Consider the following 24,749-nt stretch of genomic DNA (forward strand, 5'->3'; position numbering starts at 1 on the left):
CTGGTTTTTACTGGAATGTATTGGTCTGTTCCAGTTAAAAAAAGAAATCATTGACCATTGAGGTTATTGGTCTCAAATGGTCTGTATTGGTTTTATCTGGTCTTAAATGCTCTGTATTGGTCTTATCTGGTCTCAAATAGTGTATATTGGTTTTATCTGGGGAAAATGTTATTTTTTGTTCACAATGGTGCCTGAAACACTGCCGTAGGAATTTAAATTGATTAAACTAATTTCAACTAGTGGAACCTGGAATTATAGTGAATACATAAATACCACACTGACCTATGACACACACTGCAACCTACACCTTCATTATAGCAATTTAACATAATATTGAAATAGAAGCAACAAGTAAATGTATTAACGTAGATTTCTTTTAATTGACTTGTTGACGGCCGAGAACAGCCACCTTTGGTTCCGGGACACCTCTTTCCTGCAGCCATCTCTTAAATGAGTCTGTCGTTGAAAATATGCAGAACATAGACAAACAATGTCACATAAGACTGTTGGACACAGAGCATTGGACTCAATTTAACTGAGTATACAATATCCTCTACCAATGGTCTCTATAAACACAATACAGAATTCCTCTTTTTAAATCATACTTTCCAATTGGCGGTGACCTCCTCAGCTCTGCCTTTCCTGTTGGATGAAGCAAGTTCTGTCCTTATTTTGGGGATGGGGGCCCCTTTTCGTCTCCAAACGCTGCCTCAGTTTGTTTTCTTCATCTCAATTATAGAGAAAACATGTAATCATTAAACACATTAGCAACAGCAGGCACACACATCATATACAATACAGTTATTACCTAACCAGCTTAGTTAGGCCTAACCTATTGTTCGTTTGATAGACTACAAAAAAACGAACAGCTTGCTTGACTAAGGGTATACCTACCTATTAAAAAAATCCTGGAATGAGACTAGAACCATCTCGTGCTACGAGTTGATATATCTAACGGTACATTGTTTTTATGCAGATACTGGTCGCTGGTTAATTTTCTTCTAACGTTACACTCACAGAAATTAATCATGGCATATTTTATCATTAAGTATTTTCATCTATTTGGTTTTATTTAAATAGTAATTTTCTCAAAATGTATTTATTAAAATTCCTTAGAATAAGCATAAGTCTATTGATTCTGAAATATATTACTCTTAATCAATTAAAACATACTAACATGTTTTAAATAGGGCTAGCTGTGAAACAAGCAAGATTCTATTGGTTAAAACGTATGAGATTGGTTAACATGCAATTTTCGGGAAGTGAAATCATTTTGAGGTGTAAATGATGTCTGATTTCGCGCTCTCCCTACCGTTTCTTCTGTCCACCATTTCACCTCAGCGCTGTAGGAGGATCGTGACTTCTGCTCTGTAACGGTAACGGTGTGTTCACACTGCAGACTTTTTTACCGCTCAGCACCGCCGGCCTTCCCACAGTGCACCACGCTCGGGGGCGTGTCAGACAGATTCATTCAGAGCTGTAGTTCTCTTAAATCACTGTTATAGTTCGTTTAATGTCATGGCAAATGTGCAGACAAAATACAACTTTTACACACATTAAGCAGAAATCCGACACGCATTCTAGATCTGACATGATCTTATTTACAGCACACAAGAGGTTATCTTTTTCCACACTTTTTTTAGGCCGAGTGAAAGATTAAACGCCACCCGCACTCTATGGAACGGGTCTTGTTCCGGCTGGAAAAAAAGATGCATCAGACATAAACGTTGACATGTGTAACCTTTTATTATATTACTCGAAATCTCTGCAAATCAGTCGCTAGATTATGACTTGCCACTACACATTCACTGTATGGATAGCGAGTGGCTGCCAGCCAGCATTTCAGCGTCGAATGTCAATCGTGTGCCGGGTGAGCTAGCTAGACTATGCAGCTAGCACAGAAGAAAGTTACGTAATGTGAAGAAACTGAATTAAAGTACAAAATGCAACACACCAGGGACGCCGACAACCTCAGCAACCCTGCGCCAGGCATCATATTTTTTGTTTATGTCTCTGTAATCGAACACAGACGTATCATACAATACTGGGTATGAAGACACACATACGATGAGTTGCTCTTCAATCTTGAAATTGTCAAACCTAGAAATGTTTACCATGAGCAACAGTTGCTACGTTACGAGAAACAAGAAACCAACGTGATTGGCCATAGCTGGCGTTTTCACGCTCGTCATTTACATAAAGTTGAGAAAATTCAACTTTCGCCGCCCTGCTCGCCTTCCCACAATACCCTACGCGAGCGTCGACGCCCCGCTCGCCTTCCCACAATGCCCTACGCGGGCGTCAACTCCTGGTTACATTGAAAATGAATTGGAAGCCGACGCCCCGCTCTGCCCGCCCCGCTGCAGGGTGAACGCACCGTAAGCTATCTGCACTGCAGTCATCCAAGTTTTCTGCTAGTAATCTGTCAGCGTACTTATGTTCTACTAGTGCACTTAATAGCGTATCACACTGATATGAATATATAGCAATAAATTCGGCAGCAAATCCGTCATGATTACAAACATTTGTCTGGTTTGATAGCTAGCCCTAAGTATCACATGCTAGAACCATCAGCTAGGGTGGCTAATTTGCGGCTGGTGTCAGTGAAATAGGAACATACAGAGTACATTGCCAACAGCAAAAGATTTATAGCGAGTACTGTTCAAATTATACATACAAATTTGCAGCTTTTTACTTGCTCCAAATTTAGGATTAACTATTAACACTGCTGTGGGTCAGCGTGCATGCAAATGCTGTAGGCAAGTAGCTAGCTAGCAAGCAAGCATGCTTTTCTCAAGTGCGTTAGACAACTTGTACGTTAGACAACCTGTCATATCTTGTTTGTTAATTGTTTTACAGTGTGCACATGTAATTTTTTTTCGCATTTAGTTTGCAACACAATGAGTTGACTTTGCTAGCTTACTTTGTCTACCTTGCATATCGGGCGCAGTTATTAAAAGTAATTAGTAGTGCTGTCAGTTTAACGCGTTATTAACGGCGTTAACGCAAACCCAAATTAACGGCGTCAATTTTTTTATCGCGCGATTAACGCTCTTTTTGGCCTAGCAAACTTTGTAGTTTTTTTCACATTCTGTTGCAACAATTTCCGACGTTAGAAAGACTACAACACCACACCGGATCTAGCTAGACCGGAAATAAAACAACAGGCACGCCACATACACTTGCTTGGCTTGCGAGCCGGCTATAGAGTAGTAGCAGAGCCCGTTTACGGATATTAGACATTCTCTGGTAGTAGGCTAACGTTACGTTTTGAGTGGATGGAGAGGTTTTAGACAAAACAAAGAGCAGGACCTTTCAATATATCCCATTATTGCAGTCTTTGCAGCAGTTGCTTTCTACTGACGTGTTAAATAGTGTTATAAATAGCCACAGAACACAAGGAGGTAATACAGAGCAGCTTGAAAACCAGCAGTATCGCTCTCTAAGAGACGGTATTTACTTCAAGGAAAACCCTTTCCTGTCAGGTGACGAGTTGAAAATGTGTTTAACCTTGTACATTGATGACTTTGAATTGTGTAATCCCCTGGGCACATCACAAAAGAAGCATAAATTGTGTAGTATAGACTGGGTTCTGAATAACTTGCCACCGGGCTCTCATTCAGCACTCAGCTCAATTTATTTGGCAGTTTTGTGCAAGAGTGACAATGTAAAAGTATATGGATATGGTAAGATCTTAGAGCCTTTTACAAGACCTTGTCACTCCAGAAGAGCATGGTGTTTTCATCTCAAAACTTGGAAAGTTTGTCAAAAGAACAGTCCATAGTGCATTTGCTGATAATTTGGGGGCACACGGATTAGCTGGTTTTGTTGAGAGCTTCTCTGGGAAATATATTTGTAGATTTTGTACGGCTCAGAAAGAAAATATTCAATCTAAGGACGTTCAGTCAGGTGCTTTTTTACTATGAAATACATGAAGCACATGTAAAGTCTGCACAGGAAACTGACACAAACTGTGAACATCTTCACCACTTTTATGTTAACACAGGGTATCCCCCATATCTAGTGCATGATTTATTTGAGGGTATTGTCCCATTTGAACTGGCTCTGTGTTTGAGGATTTTGATCTCTAAAAAGTATTTCAGTCTTGAATGTCTTAACAAGCTAATCCTCAACTTTCCTTACAAGTGGGGTGACAAAAAAAAAGTTCTCAATTAATACCACAAAGCTATTCTTTAAAAAAGACAATAGGTGGCAATGCTCATGAGAATTGGAGCTTAATACGTTTGCTTCCATTTCTAATAGGAGACTTGATACCAGAGGATGAGCTTGCTTGGAAAGTTATACTAGATATGAAGGAAATTGTAGAGTTAGCTGTGGCACCTGTTCATTCGGATGAGACAATTGCCTATCTTGATATCAAAGTGTCTGAGCACAGACAGAGACTACTTGAACATGACCTTGGTGTTACAGTGAAACCTAAACACCACTATCTTGAGCATTATCCACACTTGATTAGGTGCTTTGGTCCACTCGTAGGTGTATGGACGATTCGATTTGAAGCGAAACATTGCTTTTTTAAACAAGTTGCCCGACATACAAATCATTTCAGAAATATTGCACTCTCACTGGCAGCAAAACAGCAACAATTCATCAGTTATCACATCCATTCATACAGTCTCAGGACATTGAATTTGGAAGTTGCAAATATCTCCACAATCCAGGTTGATGTTTTGAGTAAGGAAATTGTTTTGGCTCTCAGGCAAAAGTATCCAGGTATCAGTAAAGTTAATCTTACAAAAAATGTCACCACTAGAGGAATAAATTACAGAAATGGAATGGTAGTTGCATGTGGTTCAACTGCTGGAATGCCTGAATTTGCAGAAATTCTACAAATGTGCATAATAGGAGATGAGTTGAGTTTTATTGTTCGTTTATTTTGTGCCTGGTATAGAGATCATTTTAGGGCCTTTCAGTTGACTTTGTCACCAGGTAGAGAGGTTGCCCTAGTTCATCTTGAGGAACTGAATGATTACCATCCACTTTCAGCCTACACTGTTGGATCCAAACGTATGGTAACACTGAAGAGGCACATCATCGTCAAAGGTTTGATTTTGAATGACCACAGCAAAAAATATTGATACTATGTCCCCCCAGCCATATCTTCACGTCATGTCACAAAGTTAATAATTCTACAGTTTTACAGTCAAAAAAGTCGAGCCGGGCAGCTTTCAAAAGATATGGGAATTCTGCCAGCATGGTCCGATTAATTTGGTGATGTGGTGCCAGTTTGTTTAAAACTGGCAATCTGGGTTGCGCCCCCGTTACACTGTTTTGATGTTAGCATCAGTCAGACTTGGTCGCTCACTGACAGTGTGCACACCGTTATGTTGTACTTCACTCCATTTTACACTATAAACGTCAGGGAGGACTGCCTATTGTAGATACGAGCCTGCTAGCCAGCATCTCGGATTTCTTTAACCAAACCTGTTTCATTCATAATTTGCCTGACAAAGCGACTTCCGTTAGCCAGGCTAGTTTTGCCCGATCACTTGGTCAGGTTATTTAAAGGTATCGGGTCAAGTGACTTTTGTGCATACACAAGTGAGACGTAAATGTACTTATCCAAAGGAGAAGTGCCTCAAAAAGTTAATGTCAAGCCCTGCAATCCAGTGGCCAATGATATATGATGACCTGATCGACACTTCAAGTGCAATAGACCCGGGAGAAGTTCGTATTTTGTAACCGACATGCGCAGTTGAGCCTACTTGACAGTCGTGTGACGTAGGGTGATAATTGGTCTATAGCTTACTGTTCAGCCGTTCAACAAAGGCATTAGCTACTTCAACTTAATAGTATGTACATTTATATAAATCTTCTCAGATGCAAAAAATTGTGACGTTTTCTGAGCCGCTTGTAATAATGTTAATATTTATAATTGGCTTCCTAGTCATAATCCCTAGTGTTATCCCTAATACCAGTCCTTTTGGTGTGTTTGTATCTGCTCTATAGATTAAATAAGCAGGATGGCAGGATGTGTTACCATCAGAGTCCTTTTTGGAGGTGAAGATGATGAAAGGAAACTAACCATTAAATCCGGAATACCAACAACTGTGGAAGAATTGGTTCTTGAAATAAGTACTTTCTTTGGAGTGACGGAGCAGTTCAGGCTTCAGTACAAAGATGAAGACTTCAACAATCAATTTATGAACCTTTCGTCAACTTCAGAGATCCAAGATAAAAGTACTGTGAAAGTTGTGTACTTGACTTGTGAGACTACCTCCTCTGAAATCTTGGCTTCAACCCCTAAACATACCTGCTCCACAATCCCAGGGACTACCCTCTTGGCATTGGCCAGCTCATCTCCAGAGCCTAGTGACTCAGTGTCTGTCCAGTCATATAGCAGCAATGATACCATTCTGTTGTCCTCTCCTGAGTCTTGGTCCTGCTCTTGGCCTGAATCCTTTGTTGTCCCGCGCTTTTCATATTGTGCTGAGATGATGCTCCAGACAGGTAATGCTGACTTTAATGCAAATGGAACTTTACTTTCTCTGACCCCGAAAATTCGATCTGATATATTTGAAGGACTTGTTGAAGAAATGATCAGATAAACAGTATATCCAAGGGATGATCATTATGAAACAGTTGCTGAGGTCTTGATCCAGACCCATCCATGTTTGTTTGAGAAAGGAACTCGCACTGGGTATTGTGGATGGAAGTACTACATGAAGGTAAAGATGATGAACTTCCCACCAAGCTCAGCCGAGCTGGACACCCAGAAGTTCCTGTCAACTCACTTAAAAACAAACGGAAGGGTCAGGGGAAACCAGCTGCAAACGTCAAAAAGCCCCGGAAGGCAGAGGTTAATTTCTGTCAATGCAGGTTGAAAGGGTTGCTCTAATGATGGAGGTAAAAAAGAAGAACAAGGATGAGGCAGGGATTAAGGACAAGATGCAGCATACCTTCTCTTACAGAAGACAAGAAGTTCTCCAGGAACCAACGGTTGCAGAGTTTTCTAACAGATGGCCAGCACTGTTTGAAGTTGGTGAAGTGAGTGTAGTAACCCATTTCTTAAAAAACATAGATTAAATTGAATGTTAGACATCTAGTTAAAGTTAAGTATACCCTGTCTCTTTCAGGTCAACATGGAGTTAATGCGTATAACTACAATCCCTCTGACTTCAAAATTCATTGGACAACTGGACAGATACACTGATGACCTGATCAAGGTTTTCCATGCCAGAGGAGGATCTGCAGGAAAGAAAATCAGCACCATTATGGCACCAACAGCTAATTTAAGTGTCAAGCAACAAGCTGCTGAAGTTCTACAGGTTGTTTCTTTTCCACCTCATTTGTTCTCTGGTCCTTTCTCTAAAAGTTCAACAGATTGGCAGGCTGTCAGTCATTTCATGTTGCAAAATGTAATTTGTGAATTATAGTTATCTAACATTCACCACCTTCTGATTCCTTTGGGGAAGGATCCAGCAGCACTGGCTGTTCCTAAAATTCTGCATTACTTACACTGTTAAACAAAGCATTGACTAATGTATTATATTTTGGATCTTGACATGCTTACTTCAGAATGAAGACATAAACATCAAGCATGTGTTCTGAGGAGCCTTAGCGTCTATCTCAATGAAGACATGGAGAAGCTTGTCAAAGAATACGTGTTAAGTGTACATCTGCCTACTCTTCTTTGTGCCAGGTGTAATGAAATTCATCGATATTATTGATTCCGATTCCAGTGAGGCAGAGTTGGCGCAGATGACCATGGGCATCTACACTGTTCAGAGTGCCAATCCGGGAAATGGGTGTTTTGCTGGCGTGGTTCTTGAAGGAGTGACAGTTATTCCCAACCTCCCAAGTGTCACCATGGGATGTGTCATGCTTTTTGGACTTATCTACAGCCTTAACTTGAGCTACCCCAAGGACCTGAAGTCTACATTTGAATTTTATCAGAAGATCATTATGGAACTGGACCCAACAAAGTTGTCACCAAAAGTCCAAGGACTCAAAGTTAAGTTGCTTAAGTGATAAAAACAGCTCATAACAAAATACAACTTTTTTATTTTTGTTGGTTTAAACAGCACACCAGTTGCTAAATAAATGAGAAATCTTCCCACCTCATTTTTTTCACCCATGTCCCTTACCGTAGACTAAATAACTGGGAAGTGAAATACTTTGTGATATCTGTTTTATATGATGTTTTCATTAGTTTACACTGCATGACCAGAGAGGATTTATCAACATATCAATATAATTTTGGAAAATTGTTTTATTAGAACTATTTGTAGCAGTCAATTTTTTTGGGGAAAAATTTATGAGAAATCTTCCCGCCACTGGGAAGTGAAATACTTAATGATATTTGTTTTTGATATGTTTTCATTTGTGTACACCAAGTCTAGACAGGATTTATCGACATAGTATCAATATAATTTTGGAAAATTGTGTAATTCGAACTAAAGATGCAAATATCTGGTAATCTGTTACTCATTGATGGCAATAAATTGATCAATTCAACAAGTGTCTGATTAATTTTTCTATAGTTATTGTGGGTGGATGTAAATATTTAAACACGTTTAAAATCTTTTGGGTATTAATAAAAAGTACATACATATTATCTATTTTGAATAAATATAGTTTATTAGGTTAACCTGACTGTAATGCATTTTAGGTATTAATAAAAAGTACATACATATTATCTGTTTTGAATAAAATAGTTTATTAGGTTAACCTGACTGTAATGCATTTAGGGTATTAATACCTAAGTACCTGAGCGAATAGTGTCTAACTGAGTGTACATCGTGACTGTCTCCTGACCAAGTGAGTGACTTCAATTTGTAGTATTGTGTTGTGTTGTGCTAAAATCTTGTGTCTGGGCTAGGCTGGTACACAGCAGTTATCCAGGCCGTTAAAGTAAAGTAGCTAGCTAGAGATCGAGTTTCAGGGTACTTACCGCTGCATGAGACCCTGGCCTTTGTTTACATAATTAGGGTTCATTGTTGAAAGTAGCTAACTAGCCCTGACTTCTGTAACCAGATTCAGAGCGAATAGTGTCTAACTGAGTGTACATCGTGACTGTCTCCTGACCAAGTGAGTGACTTCAATTTTTAGTATTGTGTTGTGTTGTGCTAAAATCTTGTGTCTGGGCTAGGCTGGTAGACAGCAGTTATCCAGGCCGTTAAAGTAAAGTAGCTAGCTAGAGATCGAGTTTCAGGGTACTTACCACTGCGTGAGACCCTGGTTTTTGTTTACATAATTAGGGTTCATTGTCAGCTGCGCCTTGCATATTTAGGGCGGCTGGCACTCCAGAGGTAGCCTCGCCTGGCAGCCTCGTCGCACGAAGACTCAGTCGAACAAAGACAAGGAGTCTACCTGCGGAGTCCACTGAGGAAGGCCGACGGGGTCAGATCACCTCTTCTGATAAGTATCAACCTATTTATATTCATAATTAGATTATATTCTACCTAGAACTTATTCATAGCTAGCATGTGTTTCTTTAGCATTCCTGTTCATTACACTACCCGTAGACGTAGATATGTCACAAAGTATATTCGGTCAACTTCTAACCTTCACTACCTATCCAGATCCTCTCCTACTGCCCTCTCTCTTTCTTTAGGGCTCTGGAACTGCCAGTCTGCTGTGAACAAGGCAGACTTCATCCCGGCGTATGCATCCCATGTTTCTCTTCATGCCCTTGCGCTGACAGAGACATGGATCCGCCTAGAGAACACTGCAACTCCAGCTGCTCTATCCGCCAACCACTCCTTCACTCACTCACCCCGCTCAACCGGGCGGGGTGGTGGGACAGGTTTGCTTCTTTCCCCACATATTAAATACACATCCACACCACTCTCTTTTACTGCCAAATCATTTGAACACCATTATGCGATGATAACTAATCCTATAAAAGCATGCTTAATTGTTCTTTATCGCCTTATTTATTATTTCCTCAGCGTCCTCCCGGATGATGGAACCCCCCTGATAGTCCTTGGGGACTTCAACATCCACCTCCAGGGAACGCAGGCTGTCGACTTCTTGTCCCTCCTAACCTCCTTTGACTTGACGCTGCTGAGCACACCGGCGACCCACAAGGCAGGCAAACAGCTAGACCTCGTCCTGACACGTAACTGTATCACTGACTTAACCTCTGTAACCCCACTGCACATTTCCAATCACTACTTTATCAAATTATCTGTCTCTCTCACTCCAACCCCTCCTACCTCCCCTCCCCTCGTAACTTTCCGGCGCAACCTCCGCTCCCTATCCCCCTCCCATTTCTCCTCTGTTGTAACATCCTCCCTCCCTCCCATTGACGAGTTCTCGTCCCGCCCCACTAACACTGCCACCGACACCCTGTTAACCACTTTAACTGCATCACTTGACTCTCTCTGTCCCCTGTCAACCAGGCCTGCACGATCTTCCCCCTCCTGCCCGTGGCTTACGGATGTTATTCGTGAAGAGCGGTCCACCCTTCGAGCAGCGGAGAGGAGATGGCGCAAGTCCAAAGACGGTCTGGACCTTGATAAGTATCACTCCCTCCTTAAATCCTTCTCTTCTCACATAACTGGCGCTAAAACCCTCTACTTTCTTAACAAAATTAACTCTGCTTCAAACCCCCACAAACTTTTCTCTACCTTCTCCACCCTTCTTAACCCACATCCCCCACCCCCCCCCCTCCACCCTGACAGCAGACGACGTCTCCTCCTTCTTTGAGGAAAAAGTCTCCGACATTAGCAGTCGGTTCCCTAAACCCACCTTTCCTACCCCCTCACCTTTCATGACTGACCCAACTAAATGTCTAAACTCTTTCTCTCCCCTGTTCGAGTCAGAGCTCTCTGACCTCATTCTCTCTCGTCGCCCCACCTCCTGCCCCCTTGATCCTGTCCCCTCCCCTCTCTTTCAAACCATCTCCCCCTCTATCATAACTTTTCTGCTCCATGTCCTAAACTCCTCTCTTACCGCTGGCACCTTCCCCTCTGCCTTCAAACAGGCCAGAGTTACCCCTCTACTCAAAAAACCCTCACTTAACCCTGCTGTCCTCCTGAACTACAGACCGGTATCACTGCTACCCTTCTTTTCTAAAACAATTGAACGTGCTGTATCTAGCCAACTGTCTAACTTTCTCTCTCAGAACAACCTGCTTGACCCCAACCAATCGGGCTTCAAGACCGACCACTCCACAGAGACTGCCCTCCTTTCAGTCACCACTGCCCTCCAGTCTGCCAGAGCGGCTTCCAGGTCATCCGTCATCATTCTGCTGGACCTTTCTGCAGCGTTTGACACGGTTAACCACCAGATCCTGCTCTACAGACTTTCTGAGATGGGCATCACTGGCACTGCACTCCAGTGGATCTCATCCTACCTCTCGGGAAGATCCTACCAGGTCTCCTGGGGAGGCAAACTGTCAGACCCCTACCAGCTCTCCACCGGTGTCCCACAGGAATCCGTCCTTGGACCCCTCCTCTTCTCCCTGTACACCACCTCACTTGGACCAATCATCACCTCCCATGGCTTTTCCTACTACTGCTACGCCGACGACACCCAGCTGTACCTGTCGTTCCCCCCGACCGATCCGGGGATCTCAGCTAGGATTGAGGCCTGCCTCGCAGACATCTCCGCCTGGATGACCGAGCACCACCTCCAGCTGAACCTCGCCAAAACAGAACTTCTCATCATCCCGGCTAAACCCTCCATCTCCCACGATCTGTCAATCACCCTGGGATCTGCGACGGTGACCCCCTCATCCTCTGCCAGGAACCTTGGGGTTACCATGGATGACGAGCTCTCCCTCACGGCCCACATCGCCGCCACATCCGGAAGATCAGGAGATACCTGTCTGAGCACTCCACCCAGCTGCTAGTCCAAGCACTGGTCCTCTCCAAGTTGGACTACTGCAACTCGCTGCTCGCTGGTCTCCCAGCATGTGCAACCCGCCCTCTTCAGAGGATTCAGAACGCAGCTGCCCGTCTGGTCTACAATCTACCCAGACGCTCCCATGTTACCCCGCTCCTCATCTCTCTCCACTGGCTACCCATCAACGCCCGTATCAGATTCAAGACCCTGGTACTGACCTTCCGAGCAGTGAACGGGACTGCACCCGTCTACATCAAGTCTCTCCTGCAACCTTACACCCCCACCCGTCACCTAGGGCTTTCTTCAGACAACCGCTTGGTGGTCCCACCGCTCAAGACTGCCCGGTCCCAACACAAGCTCTTCTCCTGCCTGGCCCCCCAATGGTGGAACCAGCTCCCCACCTCCATCAGGGACACTGACTGTCTCCACACCTTCAAGAAAAGGCTCAAGACGCACTTGTTCCGGGAGTACAACGGCACTTAAGAATGCTTGGCTGGACTTGTTAGTTAGTTTCCTCCAGGATCACAATGACTCTTATTGAGTGACTTGTTGCTCTTTTAGGTTAGATATAACAAAGTTAAGTATTGTACTCGCTGTGAAATATTTTACTGTTGATTGTTCTTCTACAGGTACAGTCCTGCACTTTTGTGGTTCATGTTGTTTAATTTGTAACTTGTATAACTGCATGCTCTTATGGGTCTTCCCTTTGGCACTTGTTTAGCTTTTCACAATGTATGCTTCATGTTTTGGCTACTTGCAATGTTTGGGACTATCTCGTTGTTATGATCAGTGACCTATGCTCTTTTATAAGCTCTCTCTTGGAAGTCGCTTTGGATAAAAGCGTCTGCTAAATGAATAAATGTAATGTAAATGTAAATATATTATTTATTTTGAATAAATATAATTTATAATACATTTCAAACAAATAGTCTTTATTAACATGAACCTACTTTTATGCATTTCAAACTAATACATTTTATTATATTGACATATACAAATCATATTACGTTTATATATTTTGTTTAATTCTAATTATGTAATGTAAATGAATGGAAATTCTATATGCATTTAAATTACATAAATCAAAAAAATTAGGCTTAAATATTTCTGTGAGTACGCTAAGGTGAGTAACTTAACATTACTCTTTAGGACACAAGATATAATTATTCTGTAAACTTAAGTGTTTCAATAGTTAGATGACAGGCGTGAATAATTGTTCTTGTAATATTTAATAGCTAATCTAAAGATAAGTTAAATATGTAATGACAGGTAACAGTATTTTACTTACCAGAAAGGAGCAAAACTTGGCCTTGGTAATAGGCACCGTCATCCCCCCACAACACCCAGTACTTTGTGGTTTTATTAAAGTCACTGATGTCGTCTGGGTCAAAATTCTTAATATGAGAACTGGGAACAATAGCCCGACAATTATCTTGTAAATATCTAACCAGTGCAAACATTGTAGTTAAATGTGAAGAGGCTGTAAACCGGCGATACTCTTCACAGCTGGAAACTGTCGCGCTTGACGACAGTATGAAGTGACGCGCTTTTCGAGTTGAATATGAAACTCGTGCAGAGCTCGAATATGGAACTCGCGCCCCTCTGGCGCCCCTTGTGTTGGTTCTGGCGTAGTAATTTAGGAGATGTGGCTCATTCATAAAATGGTAGGCTATGAAGGCCTATTCTGTATTACATTGATTCATATTCATGTATTTATCATTCAGTGTTTGCTATGGAATCAAGGAGACAATATAAAAGATATTTAAAGCCACAGAACTCTGCTTCAGTTCCTCAAAATTGGAAGTGGCGATGACAGGAACACTCAACAAAGGTAATAACACAGACCTAAAGAAAAATAGAAGAATGGTTCATATTTAGCTTGCATTTCATTTTCTAAGTACAAGTATCTCTCCTCAACAGGATCAAGACCAAGACTCATGGCCTGATGAAGACCAGAGCCTTCTTGATGTTGCCTCTGAGGTAGGTTCTATGACTGATTTGGTTCCCCGACATGTTATCTATTTTTGTGTTAATCCTGCTTCAATCATCTCTTTAAATACGTAGGTTCTATGACTGATTGTTGACATCAGTTCACTATGCTTAAATATATTAAAGTATCTTTTTATTATAAAAAACAAGACCAGCGGTAAATGTTTTTTTTTTGTTACCATAGTAAAATACCTTTCAAATCAGACTTGCTACTTCAAAATATTAATTTGATTACACTGACATGGGAGGTACTGACCTGAAATTGTAAAAAAAAATACATCAAGCTGTGTGACCTATATTTGTGTAGTAATATATTTATGAATATAAAAAAGATAGGACATCAATGCAATTATTAAGCAGTCATGTACTGTACTATCAACCTCTCTGTCATCATTTTTATCTAGGCCAATGACAATGGTACTGGCAGTGACAGTAACGACTCAGTTGAGGATACTTCAAGCAACAGGACAACAGGAACGATCTGAATGCTGGAATGATCCATTTCACATCTTTGGAAGCCTACCAAATTTGAACAAACCATTGTGTGATTCTGTTCGTGTAACAAAAGCTGAAGCTCTCGTGCTGGTACTATCATTTGCCATGAGACATTGTCTTAGTGGAGTTGCGATTATTGACCTTTTGCAACTCATTAATGTGTTGTTTGGCATGGATGTGCTTGCAAGTTGCAAACATTAATTCAAGAGTGTTTGGGAAATCTTCAGACCTGGTTAAATTCCATTTCTACTGCAGTTTTTATAAATCTTATATTGGAACACAAAGTAGTGACATGAGAGAGGTTGAATGCCCTCAGTGTCATAGTGAATGTAAAACACAGGATCTTAACCAAAATAATTTCTTTGAGTGTTTCCCTTGTTCCACAAATTCAGTGCATCCTTGAACGACTAGATGGCACAGGTCTTTTAGAATATAAAATGAACAGAAGCACAAATGGATCAATTTCAGATACAGTGCCCTCCAAAAGTATTGGAACAGTGAGGCCAATTCCTTTATTTTTGCTGTAGACTGAAAACATTTGGGCTTGACATCAAACGATGAATGTGAAACCAGAGATCAACGTTTCAGCTTTTATTTCCAGGTATTTACATCAGGATCTGATGCACAAATTAGAAAATATCACCTTTTTGTTCGAACCCACCCATTTGTCACGTGAGCAAAAGTATTGGAACATATGACTGACAGGTGTGTTTTGTTGCCCAGGTGTGTCCTATTACATACATTATTCAATCAATAAATACCACTGAATGTCTACACTCAGGTTCAGATTGGGTAAAATAGGTTTTGTCTATGCAGACTGTATTCAGAGGTGAAAACAACATGAAAACCGGAGCCCTGTCTTTGGGTGAAAAACAAGCAATTGTGAGTCTTAGAGAAGATGGAAAATCAATCAGAGCCATTGCAGAAACATTGGCCATAGCCAGTACAACCATTTGGAATGTCCTGAAGAAGAAGAAAACTACTGGTGTACTAAGTAACAGACGTCGAACAGGTAGACCAAGGAAAACATCAGCAGTTGATGACAGAAACATTGTGAGAGCTGTAAAGAAAGACCCTAAAACAACTGTTAGTGAGATCAGCAACAACCTCCAGATGGCAGGAGTGAAGGTATCACTATCTACTGTTCGCAGAAGACTTCATGAACAAAAGTACAAGGGCTACACCAGAAGATGCAAACCACTCATTAGCAAGAAGAATAGGAAGGCCAGGCTGGAATTTGCCAAAAAGTACAGAGATGAACCTCAAAAATTCTGGGACAAAGTTTCATGGACTGATGAGACAAAGATTAACTTTTACCAAAGTGATGGAAAGGCTAAAGTTTGGAGAAAGAAAGGAACTGCTCATGATCCCAAACACACAAGCTCATCTGTGAAACACGGTGGAGGTAATGTCATGGCTTGGGCTTGCATGGCTTCTTCTGGGACGGGCTCATTAATCTTCATTGAGGATGTAACACATGATGGCAGCAGCAAAATGAACTCGGAAGTCTACAGAAACATTTTGTCTGCCAATTTAAGGAAAGATGCAACCAAACTGATTGGCAGAGCCTTCATCATGCAGCAAGATAACGACCCAAAACACACTGCCAAAACAACAAAGGAGTTCATCAGGGGCAAGAAATGGAAGGTATTAGACTGGCCAAGTCAATCTCCAGACTTAAACCCTATAGAGCATGCATTTTACCTGCTTAAGAGGAGACTGAAGGGAGGAACCCCACAAAACAAACAACAACTGAAAGAGGCTGCAGTGAAAGCCTGGGAAAGCATCAAAAAGGAAGAATGCAAAAGTTTGGTGACGTCAATGGGTCACAGACTTGCTGCAGTTATTGAAAGCAAAGGATTTGCAACTAAATATTAAGTCTTATTCACTTAAATATGTTTTAAGTATATCTGTTCCAATACTTTTGATCACATGACAAATGGGTGGATTCAAACAAAATGTGATATTTTCTTAGTTGTGCATCAGATCCTGATGTAAATACCTGGAAATAAAAGCTGAAACGTTGATCTCTGGTCTCACGTTCATTATTTGATGTCAAGCCCAAATGTTTTCAGTCTACAGCAAAAATAAAGGAATTCGCCTCACTGTTCCAATACTTTTGGAGGGCACTGTATATTAGATGGTGAAATGTACAAACAATTATCAGGTCCTGGAGCAATCCTGAATGAGGAACATAACTTCTCTTACACATTCAACAGTGATGGCAGCCCAGTTTTCAACTACGCTACATTTTCAATTTGGCCTATTCATGTGATGATAAATGAGCTACAAACAAAAGAGAGAGGGAATCCCATGGCTCTGGCTTGTCTGTGGTTTGGAAAGGGGCATCCTAAAATGAGTAGTTTCCTCCCTCATTTTGTTGAAGATGCTGAAACACTGGCACAAAATGGAATTAGGTGGCTGATTAAATCCAAACATGTAGTCATTTCTAAACTAATAGGTTTATGTTGTGTTGTTGATTCAGTGGCAAGACCTACCATGCAGAACACAACGCAATACAATGGTTACTTTGGGTGCAGTTGGTGCTATCATCCTGGGAAATTGGTAGCAGGGCAAGTTAAATACCCCGTTACAGAATCAGAGTATCCTGACAGAACAGAAAAGGAAATGTTGAGGCACATGGAGAAGGCTTTTCAAGATGGGGTTAGTTATAAGGGTGTTAAAGGTCCATCTCCTCTTATAAATGTGCCACATTTCAACATAGTCTGGGGTTTTACACCAGACTACATGCACTGTACTCTTCTTGGTGTAACAAGACAAATCGCAGAGCTCTGGCTAACTTCAGTGGGAAGAGAATTTTACATTGGTGCCCCAAGTCACTTACAATCAATAGACTCAAGACTGCTTTCTACTCACCCACCTAGAAATATATCACGCTTACCCAGATCACTGAAAGAGCAGAAATTCTGGAAAGCTTCTGAGTGGCATACCTGGTTACTGTTTTATTGTTTGCCCTGTCTGAATGGAATTCTGCCTTCAAAGTACATAAAACACTTTGCCAAATTAGTTCAAGCCATTTACCTCTTGCTAAAGTCCAACATTTTCCCAAATTATATAAATAAAGCAAATGTTATTTTAGGGGTTCAGGAGCTTTATAATGAGGAACAAATTACATCAAATGTGCACTTACTTCTCCACCTTGCTAAAAGTGTTAAGCTATGGGGGCTTCTTTGGGCCCATTCCGCATTTGTCTTTAAATCCGCAAATGGAGAGATTCTAAAACTTTTTAATGGAACAAGAGGTGCAGCAACTCAAATAGTTGACAAATTTGTACTACGAAATACAACATTCATGTTTTCTCAGATATACACAGTCAACCATGACATATTGAAATTCTGTCTCAACTTCACTTCTTACACCCGATTACAAGTGGCTGAAGAGCATCACGGCACTACAGTCTTAGGAGAGGGTTATCCATACGCACTCAACACTGAAGAGCGGTAGCTATTTCAAAAGAGTGGTAGGGCAATATCAGCTGTGGTAGTGCATAACAGACTGGTCTACAAAGTTCAAAGGCTTGACAGCACCGGCTACAAAAGGTGCATCAAAACAAACAACACAGTTGTACAGTTGTCTGAAGGAAAATTTGGTGAAATAATCAAAATTTGCACATCTACACATTCAGAGGTTATGCTCCTTGTCAAACTTTTTTATGTTCATCGTAACAAAGCCATTGCAAACACCCCCCACATAACATGCATTAGTCGTTCAGAACATAAATGTGTTGTGCTCCCTAGTGACATTGTTGGAAAGTGTTTATTACTTGAGTTCAGTGACAAAATGTATATATGTACATTTCCAAATAATCATGAAAAGGACTGATTGTTTCAAAATCCAAAACCCCAGTGTGTGCTCTACTTTGTCTTTAGACGATAAATTACCTACCCAATGTCCCTTCAATATCCAAATATTATAATATACGGGTCCAGCCCTACATTGATCCTCTCTATTTCTGCCCTTTTAATGGAGTGGTTTATCTTTATTATTATGTTTGTTTTTACTGTGTGTGGATTTAAAGTCCTTATGAAAAGTCTTTGTGAAAAGAAATGTATTCATTTAAATTGGTTGGCCAGTTACATCCTATTGGTTTCAACTGGACGGAACTGGTGAATCAGGTGCCACCCATAGCTCAATTGGTTTAATTGGGTTTTGATTGGTTTTAACTGGTATTCTTAACTGGTTTAAACCAGTAGATTTTTAAAACCCAGTTGGATCCAGTTGACTCCAGTACAAACCATTTGAGAACAGTTCATTCCAATAGACTAGCTACTGGATTTTCAGCTGGAATTTCCACTAGGGAGAACAACACACAACCATACGCCTGACAATCACGGACGCCGCTACGCCAAGAGTCTTCAATCACGGACGCCGCTACGCCAAGTGTCTGACAATCACGGACGCCGCTACGCCAAGCGTCTGCAATCACAGACGCCGCTACGCCAAGCGTCTGACAATCACGGACGCCGCTACGCCAAGCGTCTGACATTATGTGGATAGCTAGGAAGATAAGTAGCTAGCTCAACATTATGCCATGCCGGTGTTGTATCACCCGATGCATGACTTTCTGGATTGGCACCCCCTCGCGGGAGCGCACTCGATTCAAAGAGTGAAGGATTGCCTGTCGTGAAATGCACACCCCCTCCATTGTCTGTTCTGTATATCCCAGCATCAAATGATTCTTACTGTACACTGAGGTCACTAGTATGAATAAGCACAGTAAGTTTCAGGCATGTCACACTTTCCTAGTCAGTGTTAGCAGGGAGTGCATTGCACTTACATCAAATGGAAAACAAGGCCTGCATGAAATGCTCTCCCCCTGCATAAGTTTCTTCCCTTCTACTCAAGCATTATTTACATTTAGTCATTTAGCAGACGCTCTTATCCAGAGCGACTTACAGTAAGTACAGGGACATTCCTCCGAGGCAAGTAGGGTGAAGTGCCTTGCCCAAGGACACAGCGTCATTTGGCACGGCGGGAAATCGATCCGGCAACCTTCAGATTACTAGACCGACTCCCTCACTGCCCAGCCATCTGACTCCCATGGCATCATGTACATTTAATAGAAATCAGAATAGTCCATGGTAGGTGTGGGATTATCATGTTTTATTTTTTCATGTATTTAATTGACATAAACAATAAGAGTAATATTTCCTATCATAAAAAAGGATTTGATGGTCATTTCTTTTGATATTGACACATACCTCATACATAGTTTTTAGTACTTGTCTTTTGTAGGATATAGGCATGTGAACCTTTGGTCCCTTTTCAGGACAGCTGATAGCCTATTCTGGATCAGAAGGCTGATGTTTTCGACCTGTCTGAGTAACCCACCCTACGCGCAGGCTAACTGCATTAAAATCGCATGCCTTTGAACCTATACATTAGTATGAAGAGCCATACCATGGGAAATACTTTGAACCTGCTACACAAAATACATTTTGTGTAGCAGTAATCATGATCATACTGGGGTATATTTCCTCAGAATGCGATGTCATGGAGCAAGATTGTTGGTTTGCGTTTGTTACTATACCGTTTGAATGACGAATTTTAAGGATTTTGTGTTGAAAATAGCATCTGATATTTACACAGATAACCGACATCCTTCTCTTGAATTCAACAACAAAGAAAGTATAATTTGAGACCTGTCTCCCCTTCTTTTGGTTGCGATATCAAGACGACCCATCTAACACGGCACACAATACACAAACCCATATATTCTTATTCATGTAATTCTTCAATATTGAATCAAACCACTATAAGCACTCCTGACTTGTTTCAGTTTTTTAAATTCAATAATGATGCCTACACATTTAAGTAATTGTAGGCCTATAAATGCTGTTATCGTATGTTCTAAAAGTAACAACAAATAAATCAACAATAACAATTGTTATATATAGCTGCAAGCAGCGATGCGGGTTCCTCCGCAAAATGGCAAAATATTATAAACATGTACACTGTAGAAGATTGAGACTTGGACAACAAGAGAGCAAAACTACTACTACTACATGTTTGGCCTACAACAATAGGCTGAACGGGGATTTGAACTCATGAGTATAAGGTTACAAGTCAGTGTCTCTAGCCTCTCTGCTACACATCAACCGCTGAGCTCTTATGATTAGTAAGGGCTTATTATTAACTTTCCATAGGATATTGAAACCCTTCTTGAGACCCTCTTTCCAGACTCTCAATCAATGCACAACTAACAATAGTCATGTGGGCAACTTAGCTAGGGACTTCAACTTGGAGCCAGGTGGCTGAGCGGGTAGAGCATCGGGCTTGTAATCTGAAGGTTGCCAGTTCGATTCCCGGCCGGTGCACATGATGCTGTGTCCTTGGGCAAGGCACTTCACCCTTCTTGCCTCGGGGAGAATGTCCCTGTACTTACTGTAAGTCGCTTTGGATAAGAGCGTCTGCTAAATGACTAAATGAAAATGTAAATGTAAACTACTTGCGAGAACAGCCTGTGACAAGTCGGCAGCCGACTCTTGTCACATTACACAAATGCACAATCAGGGTGACCAACAAGATTATATTAACTAACCAACAATAACATTACAAACATCTAACTGAAGGAACACAACAACTGAAATCCCTGGCATGGCTTTTGTAACCAAACTATATTCCACAAGTCTTTGCGTTTTTTGACATGTCGCATTGCATGCTGGGTAACCAAGGGTGCTGACGCTGATTATCTAGCTGTGATCCGACTGCGTGATATGAGTATTAGTTTTTGGTCAGATTTGGGACAAAGGTTAAGAAACGGTTGACATTTCAAGGTGAAATTGCGCATGGTATTTCAGAAGGATGTCTGCCTATTTAACTAAACAAGTAATCAAAATTATGTCAGGCCAAAGAGTGTGCCTAGATTCAAACCTGTGACCCTGCATTTACATTACATTACATTTACATGTATTCATTTAGCAGACGCTTTTATCCAAAGCGACTTCCAAGAGAGAGCTTTACAAAGTGCATAGGTCACTGATAATAACAACCAGATAGCCCCAAAGCATTGCGGGTAGCCAAAACAAGTACACATTGTGAACAACCAAAAAATTCGTGCCAAAGGGAAAAACCATAAGCGCATACAGTTAAGCAAGTTACAATTTTAACAACATGAATCTGTAAGTGCAAGTGTACCTGTAAAAAAACAAGCAACAGTAAAATAAATTTATAAAATTGACTAAAATAGAATACAACAGTTTAAATCAGCTACCACTAACCAACAAGACTCTACGCAAGAGTCATTGTGATCCTTGAGGAAACTAGCATTGGGTTCAGCAAACCATTCCTAAGTACCGTTGTACTCCCTGAACAAGTGCGTCTTGAGCCTTCTCTTGAAGGTGGAGTCTGTGTCTGATGGAGGTGGGGAGTTGATTCCACCACTGGGGGGCCAGGCAGGAGAAGAGCTTGTGCTGGGACCGGGCAGTCTTGAGCGGTGGGACCACCAGGCGGTTGTCTGAAGAAGACTGTAGGTGGCGGGTGGGGGTGTAAGGCTGCAGGAGAGATTTGATGTTGTCGGGTGCAGTCCCGTTCACTGCTCGGGAGGTCAGTACCAGGGTCTTGAATCTGATGCGGGCCGTGATGGGTAGCCAGTGGAGGGAGATGAGGAGCGGGGTAACGTGGGAGCGTCTGGGTAGATTGTAGACCAGGCGGGCCGCTGCGTTCTGAATCCTCTGAAGAGGGCGGGTTGTGCATGCTGGGAGACCGGCGAGCAGCAAGTTGCAGTAGTCCAACTTGGAGAGGACAATTGCTTGGACAAGCAGCTGGGTGGAGTGCTCAGACAGATATCTCCTGATCTTCCGGATGTTGTAGAGGGTGAATCTACACGACCGGGAGATGTGGGCCGTGAGGGAGAGCTCGTCATCTATGGTAACCCCAAGGTTCCTGGCAGAGGATGAGGGGGTCACCGTCGCAGATCCCAGGGTGATTGAGAGGTCGTGGGAGATGGAGGGTTTGGCCGGGATGATGAGAAGTTCTGTTTTGGCGAGGTTCAGCTGGAGGTGGTGCTCGGTCATCCAGGCGGAGATGTCTGCGAGGCAGGCCTCAATCCTAGCTGAGATCCCCGGATTGGTCGGGGGGAACAACAGATACAGCTGTGTGTCGTCGGCGTAGCAGTGGTAGGAGAAGCCATGGGAGGTGATGATTGGTCCAAGTGAGGTGGTGTACAGAGAGAAGAGGAGGGGTCCAAGGACGGAGCCCTGTGGGACACCGGTGGAGAGCTGGCGAGGGTCTGACAGTTTGCCTCCACAGCAGACCTGGTAGGATCTTCCCGATCGGTAGGATGAGATCCACTGGAGTGCAGTGCCAGTGATGCCCATCTCAGAAAGTCTGTAGAGCAGGATCTGGTGGTTAACCGTATCAAACGCTGCAGAAAGGTCCAGCAGAATGATGACAGATGACCTCGAAGCCGCTCTGGCAGACTGGAGGCCAGTGGTGACTGAAAGGAAGGCAGTCTCTGTGGAGTGGCCGGTCTTGAAGCCCGATTGGTTGGGGTCAAGCAGGTTGTTCTGAGAGAGAAAGTTAGACAGTTGGTTAGATAAAGCACGTTCAATTGTTTTAGAAAAGAAGGGTAACAGTGATACCGGTCTGTAGTTCTGGAGGACGGCAGGGTTAAGGGAGGGTTTTTTGAGTAGAGGGGTAACTCTGGCCTGTTTGAAGGCAGAGGGGAAGGTGCCAGAGATAAGAGAGGAGTTTAGGACATGGAGCAGAACAGTTATGATGGAGGGGGAGATGGTTTGAAAGAGAGGGGAGGGGACAGGATCAAGGGGGCAGGAGGTGGGGCGATGAGAGAGAATGAGGTCAGAGAGCTCTGACTCGGACAGGGGAGAGAAAGAGTTTAGACATTTAGTTGGGTCAGTCATGAAGGGTGAGGGGGTAGGAAAGGTGGGTTTAGGGAACTGACTGCTAATGTCGAAGACTTTTTCCTAAGAGAAGGAGGAGAAGTCGTCTGCTGTCAGGGTGGAGGGGGGGGGGGGGGGGGTGGGGGAGGTGGGTTAAGAAGGGTGGAGAAGGTAGAGAAAAGTTTGTGGGGGTTTGAAGCAGAGTTAATTTTGTTGAGAAAGTAGAGGGTTTTAGCACCAGTTATGTGAGAAGAGAAGGATTAAAGTCATTTTGCACGACAACGTTTCAACCCATTGAGCTACCTGCAAGGCTGAGAAATTCTGGTCAGTTTCTGTATAAAAAAAGAAAGCCGTTTCTCCTGCAGCATGGATAGTTCGATTCGGCCAAAGTTTAAACAGCTGTAATTCAATGATCTTTTGACATATCAAGGTGAAATTGCGCATGGTACTTCAGAACGATGTCATCCTGTTTAACTATACAGATATTCAAATTTAAGATGGGCTTAACGACTGTGGCTGGATTCGATCCTACGACCTTATACTTTGCAGGTCGCCGTCCCAGCCTAGTGAGCTAATCTCACTGCTGAATATTTCCACGTTCAGTTACTGTATAAAAAAGTAAACTGTTTCTCCTGTGGTAAGCAAAAGTTGAAACAGCTCTAATTCAATCATATTTTGACATATCAAGGTGAAATTGTGTACGGTACGTCAGAATGATGTCACCTTAAAGCCTATTAGGTTTGAAAAACCATCATTCAAAATGACATTTGATTTAGTGACACAAACATATTGAGTTAATGTGGACATTTACATAAATACACCCCTTTCAGCCATTTTGTACTTGATTCAATTGCCTTAACCCTTTCCTGCCGGACCATTCAAATATGGGTCGAAAAAGACCCATAGAACCCGCCTTAATAACTTCCAATCATCCAATCACCGATTTTATTTCTGAAAACTGCCAGATACTCATGACAACTTAAGCTCAAAGCACATATCATTGGTTAAGGGGTTAGTGGGAGGGGGAAATAAATCTATCGTCTGCAACGGCAGCCATTGTTTTCTGAGGCGGAGCCAGAGCGGAGACCATGGGAGATTGCCTACAGTGTTAGACATACAGCTTCGAATTGAAATCGGAGACGATATTATGAGTTAAGACAAGTTCCTTAATATGTGTTGTCAATATTGTCTATTAAAAGTCTCAACTTTTTACTTACGAAGAATTTGTTTGTGGGAGTGACGCGAGTGTTTTCAGGAAAGAATGACGTGTCCGGCTTGGCCGTTTGTGACAGGCAGCAATGACGGTAGTAGCACTGTTTAGCTTCGATTTGAGCAGATTTCTAAAAAACTTCGAAAAACAACATTAACTAGGTAGATTATGTATACTCTAAGCTAAATGTACATGCCTTGTTTGGCCAATTCGGTCGATTGTGGAAGAAACTCGAACGTTTTTTACTTATCGAGAGGAGTATCTAGCCATAGCGCTAGCTGCTTTTAGCTGCTTTTGGGACAGGATAATTCCGGTTTCCCCCATGTCTCCACTAGTCACAAGAATGGTCATAACTTTTAATCAAAATAAGGTATTTCTAA

This window comes from Hypomesus transpacificus, unplaced genomic scaffold (genome assembly GCF_021917145.1).
Source record: "Hypomesus transpacificus isolate Combined female unplaced genomic scaffold, fHypTra1 scaffold_64, whole genome shotgun sequence".
NCBI lineage: Eukaryota > Metazoa > Chordata > Actinopteri > Osmeriformes > Osmeridae > Hypomesus > Hypomesus transpacificus.